The sequence below is a fragment of the Protopterus annectens genome, chromosome 11.part0 (assembly GCF_019279795.1).
Source record: "Protopterus annectens isolate FY-2018-M chromosome 11.part0, PAN1.0, whole genome shotgun sequence".
Taxonomy (NCBI): domain Eukaryota; kingdom Metazoa; phylum Chordata; order Ceratodontiformes; family Protopteridae; genus Protopterus; species Protopterus annectens.
Genome location: NC_056745.1, coordinates 835,917,397 through 835,930,341, shown reverse-complemented (window position 1 = coordinate 835,930,341; position 12,945 = coordinate 835,917,397). Strand labels below are relative to the sequence as shown.

General features: G+C 38.8%; 1 protein-coding gene across 2 annotated transcripts in view; it reads left to right on the top strand.

Annotated features, from left to right (window-relative positions):
* The window catches only part of SRGAP1 (SLIT-ROBO Rho GTPase activating protein 1), a 1,651,729-nt gene that overhangs the window by 1,362,850 nt on the left and 275,934 nt on the right, over nucleotides 1–12,945 (top strand). The gene's annotated exons all lie outside the window — the stretch shown is intronic.

Below are 12,945 nucleotides of genomic sequence, written 5' to 3'. Positions count from 1 at the left end.
TGTATGTGACAAAGTGCAAGTGTTAAAGTAATTCTGCGGATACGTTTTTCTATGAGACATTGTGGTGAAATGGCCTCAGTGGTGTATCGTTTAGTAGTTGTCCATTCCATTTATACTAAACTTAAAGGAAAATACTTTCTGCATGAAGGGTCACTGATATTAAGTATTCTGAGGTATAGAAACCATTTGTTACTTTCGCAACTGTTTGTGGTTAGCCAGAGGTGCAGAACTCGACCAACAAAAAGCAGTATTTAAGATAAACAGTACTGGTGGTGGTACCACTATAGATTAAAAAAATGCAAACTTCATTTTCTGCCTTTGCCTCCTAAAATCAGAAGGCAATTTCTGGAGTATAATTTTTATTTAACCTTTAAAAAATATGCACATTTTCACTAACAATTAACTTGGTAGACTTAATAAGTATAAACTTTGTGTTCTGTGTTTGTCACCTACAGTCAGAAAATGGCAATTTTAGTATTTCTGTTGACTGATATTTAAAACATAAAACAGACTGATCCCACAGCAAATACATATAAGATCAAACCGAAAAAAAAAACCCTGCTAAATACAGTACTATCTGTGAAAAACAGATATTCCAACAAATGCACACCTCTCCAAATGTTACCCCTGTAGGTTTAGAAATATGTACACTTCATTTTTTTACATTTGACATTCACAATCAAAATAAGGTAGTTGTTATAAGCTTTATTCCTGTCTGTAATTATGTTGCATTCAGATTTGTACTGCAGAGATTAGATATTCTAATATCTAGACACTGTGTGCCATAGATCTTTTTTCTCAATTGTTTTTATTGAAATTTTTAATGACAAAACATTAATTTATGATGATAGAAATATTGTGAAACAAATATACATATCTAAAAGAACAATAATAAGCAACTAAAATAACTATTTACAATGGCTTCTGCTATAAAACAACGCTTTTTAAACAGAAAAAGAAATGTGATACGAGTAGTTGTTAGTTAATTATTAGTCTGTTTATTCAGCGGTTCTTTGAATTTCAACATGTATGAGGAGGTAATTCCTGTCTTGATCATGATAAGTTCAAGATAGCAAACTTCAGTTGCCAGATGTACAAATGCCTTCATACTAGGAGTAGCCTGATTCTTCCAGGGTTGGGTGATGACTTGTCTTGCTAATGTTAAGATGCTCTATAAAAGAAGGCATTTTTATTTTTGTGACACAAGTAGGAAAATGTGTATTAAAAAATAAGAGATTTGGTCAGCATAAATTTATCATTAAAAACAGACTGCAAGAGAATATGTATTATCCCAATATGTTTTAAGTTTTATACAAATGTAAAACATATGCTGCCAGTCAGCTTTAACATTTAATTTACATCTCCAGCATCCTGTGTCTTTATTATGCATCAGTTCAACTTTATATGGTGTGGTAAAGGTTCTGTGTAAGAACTTCCAAGAGAATATCCTCCACCCTGGTGATGAAGTAGTCTGTTTTGACGATCAGAGTATTAGTTTTTTTATCATCTCACTTCAGGAGTTATTATTAACAAGTCTAAAATAATCCCAGTAGCTTTCTCTCTGACATACTGTTGAAAGTACCTTATATATTTTAGATAGAAGTCCTTTTCTAATTATGTTCTGGTGCATTAGAAAAATAAGTAAATTAGTGAATATGGAGAAGGAATTTTTAACTACTGATTCCATTAGATTAGTCTTATATTCAACACATTGTCAACAATTATGAATTTCTGACCACATATCTTTACTTAAGTCAAACTTATTAATGTACAGTCAACATTTTGTAACTTCCCCTTGTCTAGTAATTTATAGCAGTATAACAGGTTTTTGGCTTTAAATGTAGTCATTGTTGTTTAATTAAATGTATTAATACTATTTTGAGTATAGACAATTGGAAATACAAAGAAAATCCATGCTTTATATTCAGGGTTCCTGAAAATGAAATTTTAAAGGAGATTATTGTTGTATTAATATAATAAGAGTTAACTGTTTTGTTTTTGTTTTCTATAAAATAGTCTTTTACTAACCAATGAAATGTAATAGTAACTGTTTTAGTATGGTATGATTTTGTTAAATTATTGGATTCACACCAAATACGTCCCTATCTTTCCATTTAGCATTGTAATTGTTATTTAAGCAATAAATTATTGTCTTAATTGAGGATAAGGAATTTAATTCTAAGTCTGCCGGAGCAATACCACTTGATGTCCAGTCTCTAATGCAATGGTTTAAAGCCAATGTAGGCTTATTAGGAAACCATAAAAATCTGAGAAACAAAGAATTGTACTCTTTTATATATATTTTGAGAGTGTGAGGGATGAAAATTGTATTATATATAGAATTTTAGGAAGGATAATCATTTTAATTAAGGATAGTCTCTCTTCCATAGTGAAAAAATGCATTCCATTTATTAAGAGAGTTTGTTTTATGGAATTTAAGTTTTATAATTAAAGGTTGTTATATCTTTAATATTATCAAACAAGATTATCCCTAAGTAAGAGATTTCACCATCTTTCACAATGTATTTATGTAATTTCTTATCTATTTTATTAATATTATAATATATAGTATTTTAGTTTTATTCTCATTAAAACTGAGTCTTGATTTCTTATGGAATATTTATATTGCTTGGAGTACGGCAGTACGAGAAGAACTGCAGTTGGTCAAAGCTAATAGAATGTCATCTGCGAATAATTATATTTTGGGGATGAAATAATTATTTGTTAGTATGCTTTTGATGTTTTTATTTGATATATAAATTGGAAAAGGTTCCCTAACTAGAGCAAAAAGCATGGAGAACGAGGGATATCCCTGTTTAGTACCTTTAGTAATCATGATTGATTGGGAAGTATATGAGCGAGCCTGTCTTAATGTTTGCAAAAGAGTTTTCATAGAGAAGTTTGATTAATTGTAAGAAATTGTTTGAAAAATTACAGTCCTCCAGTACTAATAGTAAGTGCTCCCAAGTAACTGAATCAAATGCAGTATTGATATCCAGGCTAACCAAAGTTAGTTCTTTTTTGAATTATTAGTATAATCTGTTGATAGTATTCTCTAGATATTATCACAGGTGTTCCTGTTCATTATAAACCCAGTCTGATCATTGTTTATCAACATTGGAAGAAGTTGTTTTATTGCAGAGGCATAGATTGCCATGAATATGTTATAATCTACATTTAATAATGAAATTGGTCTGTATGAAAAACATTGGGTTGAGTCCTTGTCAGGCTTTAAAATTGAGGATATTAGTGTGTATTTCCAGGATCCGTGGTACCTTTGTAAGTTCTTTAACTATTGAAAAACCTCTAGTAAAATACTCAACGCATCATTAGTCCTCATATTGTATAGTTCAGTTATTATATCATCATTCTCATGTGCCTTATTGGGTTTTAATTTATTAATTTGAATTTTGAGTTCAAACATTGATATAGGCTTGTCGGTTATTTTTATTTGATCTTCTGACGGTCTATTTTCAGTATTTATATTTTTTATAAATGTTTTAATTAGATCTTGTGTATCCATTGTTGGTTTGTGTTGATAAATCTTATTAAAATGATACCTGAAAACATCCAGAATATCTTTTATTTCAGTAAACTTCTTACTACTAGAGTAGTAAAATTCTTTGATGTAGTTAGATTTGAGAGTCATTTTTGCTCTAGTAGCAAATTTATGCATGGATTTGGGATTTAAGGAATAATTAGTTATCTTAATCTTTTCTAAATTTATCATAGTTTTATGTTGTCAGATTTCTAAATATTTATGTTTAAGCTATTTATTTCTTCCATTAAGTTATTTCCTTTTTGACTATCGAATTTTATCTTACCAATTTTCTTCTGTAAATCTATCAGTTTTGTCCCATTGTTTTTTTTTTGTTTATACCAACTTGTAAGTTTGCCAAAAAGGTATGCTTTTAAAGAGTCCCATACAGAAATCTCTGTGATGTTACCTGTATGATTAATTTCAGTAAAAGTTTGAATTTTTTTATTAAAGAACTCCTTAAAGTCTTTCATATTGGTTATATGTATATATGCATGAATCCTTTTAATTGGGATGTTATTACTAGAATTCAATATAACTTCAAATGTTATTGCTTTATGATCCAACAGTGGGCAAGAGACTACTTTAATGTTGTCTATTCTGCTAGTGATCTCATTTGAAACATATACTCCATCAATACGTGATTGTGTCCCATGCCTGTGTGAGAAATGTGTAAAAAGGAGTGAGTCTGATACTGAAAACTTATTTATATCTTTCATATTATGTAAGTCAATGAACTACATCAAACCTTGACTGGTTTCTTCCTTTTTACAGCTAGTGTTGGTATCCTTGTTAAAATACAATTAAAGTCACCTGCAAAAGTGATGTTTCACTTTGATATTCATCTTATTTTCAGCAACTGTTGTTTAACTGTTTGTATTCCCAATCCAGGTATCCAATAGACATTAATAAAAGTGTATAGTTTCCTTTGAATCTCTAAATCACTGAACAAAATGTGCCTTTTTCCTCACCAAATGCATTCAGGATTTTAGGTAGAGGCAAATAATTTTTCCATAAAATAGCCACCCTCTTCTCTTTTGTTTAAAAAGAGAATTAATCAATACAGAATAGTGTTTAGTGTTGTCTGTCCAAATCTTCTTTCATTAAATATGTTTCCTGTAAAAAGATAACTTGGGAATGAAATATTTTTAAAAATTTGTATAAACCACCACTTTTACAACTATTATTTAATCCATTGAAGTTAATTGAAATGCATTTTAAGTTGATCATACTACTGAAATAGGAAAAACAAATATTACATGTAATACCCTCATAGATTTGTAAGTGATATGGTACTAAAAAATATGTTATTATACCTAGTGAAATGCTTACTCATAAATATAAGTATAAGGTAATTGAGATTAACTGTTAACATTCTATCAAGAATAGTAGACACCAAAACCAGAAAGGGACATTACAGTGTTGTAGAACATTTTAAGACAGTTACAGATCTTCTCAGGATACAAAATGAATGAAGCTAAAACAAAGGCAATAGCGATAAATTATGTACCCACACACAAATTGGTCCAACAATATCCATATTTATGGGGATATGATGAAGTGTTTAGGAGTATGGATTAGAAATTACTCTGTGGTTGCAGCTAAGAATTTGTGGAAAGAGACTAAACAGCAGATAATGGAAGATGTTAAGTTGTCAATCTCGCCTTCATTCTTGCTGGATGGGTTCGGAGCCGATCCTCGGCTCCGACTCGGCACTTGCTTTAGCTTGAGAACTCCTTTTACCAGCTCGAGGCAACCCTATATCCCATGATGCAAGGCGGAACTACCCCAGATCTCATTTGCCGCTTAGCGAAAGAGGTCTCCTTTGCCAGCTGAGGTCAGTAATTTTTTGTCAAAAAAAAGCTTAGTTAGGGATTTATTTCCCCCTTTTTTCCACTTTCATAGTGTGTAGTGTGTCTACAGCCCACCCTATTCCCTTACAGTTCAAAACTTTTAAATTCCTTTTGTAATTGTATAACAGTTAAGTTAGGCCTAGACTCCATTGGTTAATCCCTACCTGTGTGTCTGTGTGTTAGGGGATTAATTGTGTGTGTTTGTTGGGGTGTGTGTGTGACTTTCTTCCTTAGAAATATGTCAAAGGAAGGCAAGGTCTCAGGCTTCAAGAAGTGTGACTCGTGCTGTCAGAAAATGTCTCTGACAGACTGTCACACTTCTTGTGTTTACTGCCTGGGGCCTTTGCACCTGCAGGACTCCTGTGCTTTGTGTCACTCTTTTAGCCAGAGAGTCCTGCAGGAAAGGAGGAATAAATTGATCCTCCGTGGCTTACTTAAGCCAGAAGGTTCTCCCTCTAAAACAGGGTCTAGTAAACCTTCTAAGCCACCGAAGGTTCAGGCTACTGTATCCAAGCCTCCTCCGGTGGCTCCGGCTCGTCGGGCGAGATCGCTCGGCTGGAACCGATCTTTCTGCTTCCAAGGTAGTGGGTTCGGCACCGATTGGTTCCGATACCCGGTCTACTGTGGCCTTGTCGGCTCCGGCTGGAGCCGACACCTTATCCAGCATCAGAGCCGAGAAACCTTCGGCTCCATCTGGAATTCAGGGGACTTCGGCTCCGATGACTTCGTCCCGAAAGAGATCTCGGTCCCCTTCGTTGGAGAGTATCCACTCGGCTCCGAGGTCTCCTCTTTTGTCGGAGCGGAGCCATCGGAGCCGATCTTCGAGATCTTCCAGGCTGTCTGACCACGACTTAGAGAGGGTGGTAAGCAGGCTGTTAAAGTCGCAGGCACTGGCCCAAATGCTCCATAGCCCGTCTCAGCAGACTTTGGCTATTGCTTCACCCCTTGAACTTCCTCCTCCGACTCCCCACCAGAGTTCGGAGCCAGAGCTTCTCGGGACAGCGACTGTTTCGGCGCCGGAGCCGATACATCCTTCGGCTCCGTCGTCTTCGGCTCCGATCTCCTCCTTGAGACCTTCCTTGGAGGGATCCGGTTGTCGGGTTTCCTTGTCGGCTCGAGGGGCTAGTGGCATCGGACCCTTGTCCGACCCCGCTCTCCCTCTTGGAGCTTCGGCTTTGGTAAGCTCGGCACCGACATCAGCCTCGGAGCCTTCCCTCTCAGTGGAGCCGGGAATTCCTGTATCCTCGGAACGGGGATATTCCAGTCTCGGGGAGGGAGCCTTTGAGGTGATGAGGAGTGTCCTGGCTCCTGAGCCAGGTCAACGGTCCATCCCTCTAGCTCCTCCCTCTTCGGTGCCTGTAGACACCTCTTGCCAGCCTCTTGCTCTCAGGCCCAGGGATCCATCGCCCCAGGTTTCCCCATTGGGAATTTCCTCCTCTTCGAAGTTTCTCCTGATCCTGCAGGTGAACCCCGGAAGAGGACGTGTAAGAGGAAACACACAGACTCCCCGAGTCTACTACATCTGATACCGACTTAGATGAGTCGGAGGGTTCCCCACGATCCCCTCTGAGGATGTCTCCTTTTCAGACATCCTTGAGCTCCTCAAACAGAGGGGAATTGGCCATCCATTGATCCCTCCGAGGATGAGTTGGTATACCTGGAGGCTTTGGATCCCGACCCTCCCTCCTGGGTGTCTCCGCCTTCGACCCACTTATGCAGGTAGTGGCTCGAAGGCGTGGCAGCTCCAGATTCTGTGGAACCTGTCCCCAGGAGACCATCCAAGTTTATTACGGCCCCTTTGGACAAACAGTTTCTTTCCAAGGCGTCTCTGTAGATGCTATGGTGGTGGCGGCCACTAAGAAGGAACTGGCGGATCCTTCAGTACCTGTCCATCCTCCTAACAAGGATTCTAGGACCATGGACAGGTATGGAAAGCGGATGTTTTCTTCAGCGACCTTTGCTATGCGTTCGCTGAACTACCTTTGTCACTTCACCAGGCTTCAAAGAGATATTCTCAAGGAACTGGGTGAAGTGGTCCAGGATCCTTCTGCTGCTGGGGCTCAAGAAAAGATTGCCTCACAGCTAGCAATCCTGAACTCCCTATCCAACTCCTCCATGCGGCTCATATCCTATGCGGCCGATGGAGCGAGCAGGGCCGCAGGCACAGGAGTGGCTCTTAGACACCAAGCCTGGATGCGGCTTTGTAATTTTGTGGACCCCTTTAAGGCGTCCTTCACCAATACCCCCTTTGATGGTTCGGCTTTGTTCGGACCTCAGGTGAAGGATACCTTGACCAGGTGTGAGCAGGACGGTAAAACTCTTTCTGCCGTTGGAGTCCATTTTTCCACCCCTTCTAGACCATATCCCAAGGGTCAGAAGGGAGGGAAGATGTGGTTCCGCAAAGCCCAAGGAGCTGCACCGGACACACGTGGTCAGTTTACCCCCAGAGGCAGAGGGGTAACAATAGACGCGCGCCGTAGAGGCAGGGGGTCCTCAGAACCAGGGCAACAGGGAGTCTCTCCCTGAGAAGCCCTTTCAGCACCCCTGAGGTGTTGCCCGACTGTCCACCCTTGGAGGCAGTCAGGGGAAGGATTTCGCTGTACCCAGTAGCCTGGCATTCCCTCTCACAAGATATGTGGGTACAGTCGATCATATCCGAGGGTTACAAAATCCCTTCGAAAGGTATCCAGACCTCAACAATCCCTTCCAGACATCTCACCCGGTCAAAGGGATTTGGCAGAACAGGAGGTTTCAAAGCTCCTAAGAAAAAGAGCCGTCCAGACTGTTCCGGCAGACCAAGTAGGATCCGGCGTCTACTGAGATTCTTTTGGTCCCCAAAGGACGGAGATTGGAGACCAATACTAGACCTCAGCAGTCTAAACAGATTTGTCAAGAAGGCAAGATTCCGGATGGTCACGCTTCAGTCCATTCTGCCCTTTCTGGGCAAGGACAACTGGATGTGCTCTATAGCCCTTCAGGTGGCGTACTATCACATAAAGATTCACAGGCGCTCCAGAAGGTTTCTCCGCTTTTGGCTAGGGACCAGTCATTACCAATTCAGAGCCCTGCCCTTTGGCCTCACTTCAGCCCCCAGAGTGTTTACCAAATGCATGGCAGTGGTCACAGCTCATCTGAGGCGTCAAGGATTCCAGGTGTTTCCTTATTTGGACGACTGGCTCCTCTCCGCCACCACCAGGTGTCAGCTTCTTCAGACCAGAGACTACACTCTGCAGCTTTTCAGGAGTTTGGGAATTTCAGTAAATTTCGAGAAATCTTCTCTGCGGCCTTGCCAATCTATCACCTTTATAGGCGCAGAATTAAACACCGTCAAAATGTTAGCCAGACTAACAGATCAAAGAATTCTGGACATCCAAAAATTCGTTCGGATTCTATTGCAGAGCAGCAAGGTCAAAGCCAGATTGATACTAAAGGTTCTGGGTCTTATGGCTGCGGCCATTGTTCTTCTACCACTGGCTCGCTTCCATCGTCTTCTGCAGTGGATGTTATTCACTCAGTGGTCGTACCACAGTCTTCCGATGAGGCACGAAATCTTAGTCACACAATCGTGCAGAACTCATCTAAACTGGTGGATATCTTCCCCTCTTCTTCATCAGGGCCGACCCTTTGTTCCCCCTCCTCCAGTTGCCACAGTTACTACGGATGCCTCTCTGATCGGGTGGGGGGGCATTATCAGGGCAGGATGGTCCACGGGACGTGACAACCCATAGAATACCATCTGCACATCAATGTCCTGGAGATGAGAGCGGTGCTTTTAACGTTGCAAGCCCTCAACGACTTTCTTCCCACGGGGACTATTGCAGTACAAACGGACAACATGTCCGTGGTTTGGTACATCAACAAGCAGGGCGGGACCAGGTCCTATCCGTTGTGTCAAGAAGCTCTCAGACTTTGGCAATGGGCAATCTCCTCTCATCGGTTTCTGATAGCAACGCACATCCCCGGCAGGTCCAACCTCTTGGCGGACAGGCTGAGCAGATCCATTCTGATGCCTCACGAGTGGTCTCTCAATCAATCTGTAGTGGATCAGATTTTTCTGAAGTGGGGCACACCTTGTTGCGATCTTTTTGCTACACCTCAAAACAACAAGTGCCCGATTTTTCACGCTCTTTCCCCTACCTAGCCAACCCCTGAGTGAGTCTCTAACCCAGGATTGGCCCGGGACTTCTGCACGCTTTTCCTCCTTCCCTTCCCTTGATTCCACAAGTCATTCAGAAAGCCACCGTTTGAGGCCAAGTTGATTCTCATTGCCCCTTACTGGCCTCGACAAATTTGGTTTCCGTCTCTGCATCGTCACCTCCTGGTGCAGCCCTGGCATCTGGACCCAGTTCCGGATCTCTTGATCCACCAGTCGGGTCAGCAGCACCGGGCCATTCATTCTCTCAACCTCACTGCTTGGTTGCTCCACTTCCTTCCCTAGCCAGGCTTCCGATGATCTCTGATTCAGTCAGAGACATCTTAGTATCTTCTTTAAAGTCGTCCACTAGAACTGTGTATGCTAGCAAGTGGCGACGTTTTTCTATTTGGGCAAATTCCAGGAATATTGATCCCTTTACTGCTCCTATATTAGTATACTGATTAACATTACTAGCATACTGAAAAAACGCTCTAATGCTATTATTTTGTGTATTATTTCTCAAATTACTGCTGTGTCCAAGCATCAGAAATAGTTCTATCTATTTCATCCATCTTAATGTTCTGGGCAGGTATACAGAACATTAAGATTACACAACAATGATAATGATGCAGTACTAGCTTTGAATAAATTGATTTTTTAAGAAGAGGATATCATATGGATGAAATAGATAGAACTATTTCTGATGCTTGGACACTCAGGAACTCTAAATGTAAAGCGTATTTTCAATCTTCTAATTCTATTACGTCAGATAGCAGTAATTTGAGAAATAATACACAAAATAATAGCATTAGAGTGGTTTTTCAGTATGCTAGTAATGTTAATCAGTATACTAATATTATTAAACAACATTGGCACATTTTACATGAGATTCCTTGTTTACATTCTTTCATTGGTAATGCACCTAGTTTCAGTTTCAGAAATAATCTAACATTAAAACAACAATTGTGTAATAAAGACGTCAAAAAAACTACCTATAATTCCAGACGCAAAGGTACTTTTCCTTGTAGGTCTTGTACTGCTTGTACACATATTCATAGTACTACACCATATATTCATCCTGTTAGAAATTTTACACTATACTCTCATTCATATGCAGACTGTAAAACCACGGATGTTATTTATTTTTGTTTCTGCCAAATATGTCATGCCTTCTATATAGGAAAAACAAATAGAAACTTAAAGGATAGAATATTGGAACACATAAGAGACATCAGAAATAACAAAACTACTAGTGCGCTTGCTCAACATGTTTTAAACACTGACCCTTCACACTCTTTCAAGTTCTTTGTTTTACAACATATACATAGAAATGTGAGGGGAGGAGATATAGAAAATTTCACAGAGAGCCGAGAACAAAGATGGATTATAAAGCTCAATGCTGATAGATATCCAGGCTTAAATGGTTGTACATCAACATCACTGGTTCCATTTCTTAAAGCTAGACGCCTTCAACACAATTAATTTTTTGCATAAAATAAAAATATATATATACATATATTTCTTTTATTATATATTTTGTATTATGCATTCTTTTTTATATATATATTATATATATATGCATTTTTATGAGATTATTTTATTGTTTTAAATTAGATATGCATAAATATGAATATACTATGCATTTTTATTTATATGCATGTTTTATATATATGCATTTTAATGAGATTATTTAACTGTTTTAAATTAGATATGCATAAATATGAACATACTTTACATTTTTGTATATATATTTTATATTCATATGCGTATTTTACAATATTCTTGTCATATATGCCTTTAAATTTTCAAAAGTTGTATGATGTCACTAATTGGAAAAATTTTTTTGACTGAGAGTGATATAAAACAAGCAGTTGAACAGTTAATTCTTTGTCTGATGAAGCAACGAAGGTTGCAAAAGCGCTCACCTCTCCTTTTTACTTTGTTTAAATAAAGACGTTATTGTGTGGTACCCGGTATAGTGTTTTCTCTCATATAAAATTTCAACAACTCTCCATTACTCATAAAATACTATACCAGCCTAGTAATACTCCTATTCTCAGTAGCCTCATCTCCCCCTACACAAACCTTTCTAACCTTCGCTCAGCAAATAAACTACTGGTTACCACCCGGAAATCCCACAACAAGGCAGGTGATTCTCTTTTCTCTAATTCTGAGGGGAAGATTTGGAACAAACTTCCCACTAAACTTACATCTCTTTCATCATTACCTCTCTTTAAAAATCAACTAAAAATTCACTTGAAAACACAATGGCTTTGTCCTTGTACTAACCCTGACTAACCCCCCACCCCACCATAACCTTTTCTATATATCTCCTCCTTAACCCACTTTGAAGTATTTAGCAATTTCATCACTCTTCCCCGTCCTAGTATCTTATTCCCATCGTGCTATCACTGAGCATGCTCCTTACTACATATTCCTTCCTCAGTGAAACGCTAATCTTCCCACTTCATACATAAACCAATCTATTTCTTACACTATGACTATAATTACTTCCTCATGTACTTATCCTCCATAATTTCTCCTACTTCCCTGTCCTCCATAATTTCTCCTACTTCCCTGTGTTATACACCTTTCATAACCTTTTTATACACCTTTCATAACCTTTTTATATCATTTCAAAGGCGCATTCATACCCATTATACTAATATTGAATGATCTATCTCTTTCCCTTGGTCATAATACTGTATTTTACCTTATTAAACCCAGTACTCAAAATCTGTATATTTTTAGTTCTGTATAACTTAAGTTGATGAAGAAATTCTTATTTACTTTACATACTGCATGCATCTTTTTTGTATTGTCTTGTCTTGATTTTATCTAGTTTAAAAGTGGAGCTTTTCTCCCCGGGCCTCTACTGAAAATGGACATGTATCCAGTTAGACTAGCTTGGTCAACAAATGTAAAATAAATAAAAATAAGTAAATAAATAATTTGTGTGTTAAAATTTAGCATTAAGCATTTAAACTGCTGTGGTGGTGCTGCGGTAGCGTTGTCGCCTCACAGTAAGACGTCCTGTTCGATTCTCAGCTAAAGCGTCTTCTGCGTGGAGACATGCGTGAATGGGTGTACCTTCGCTGAAGGTTGTGTGTCAGGCCTGGCAAGTCGGTACGTAAAAATCTACTGCCAATCATTAGCAGACCGGAGTTCCGCTGTGGCGACCCCTAACCGGGAAAAGCCAAAAGATACAACATTTCGTACACACACACACACACACACACACACACACACACACACACACACAAACACAGAAAGAACTCTGTATAAATTATCTCCAAAGAGAAAAGGGCGGGAAAGAAACATTCTATTAGAACCTGCTCTGTGAGAGGGAAATACCACTATTAGTAAACAACTTTCATTCATATTACGCTGAGAAAGAAGGCTGTATAAGTGGTTAAAAC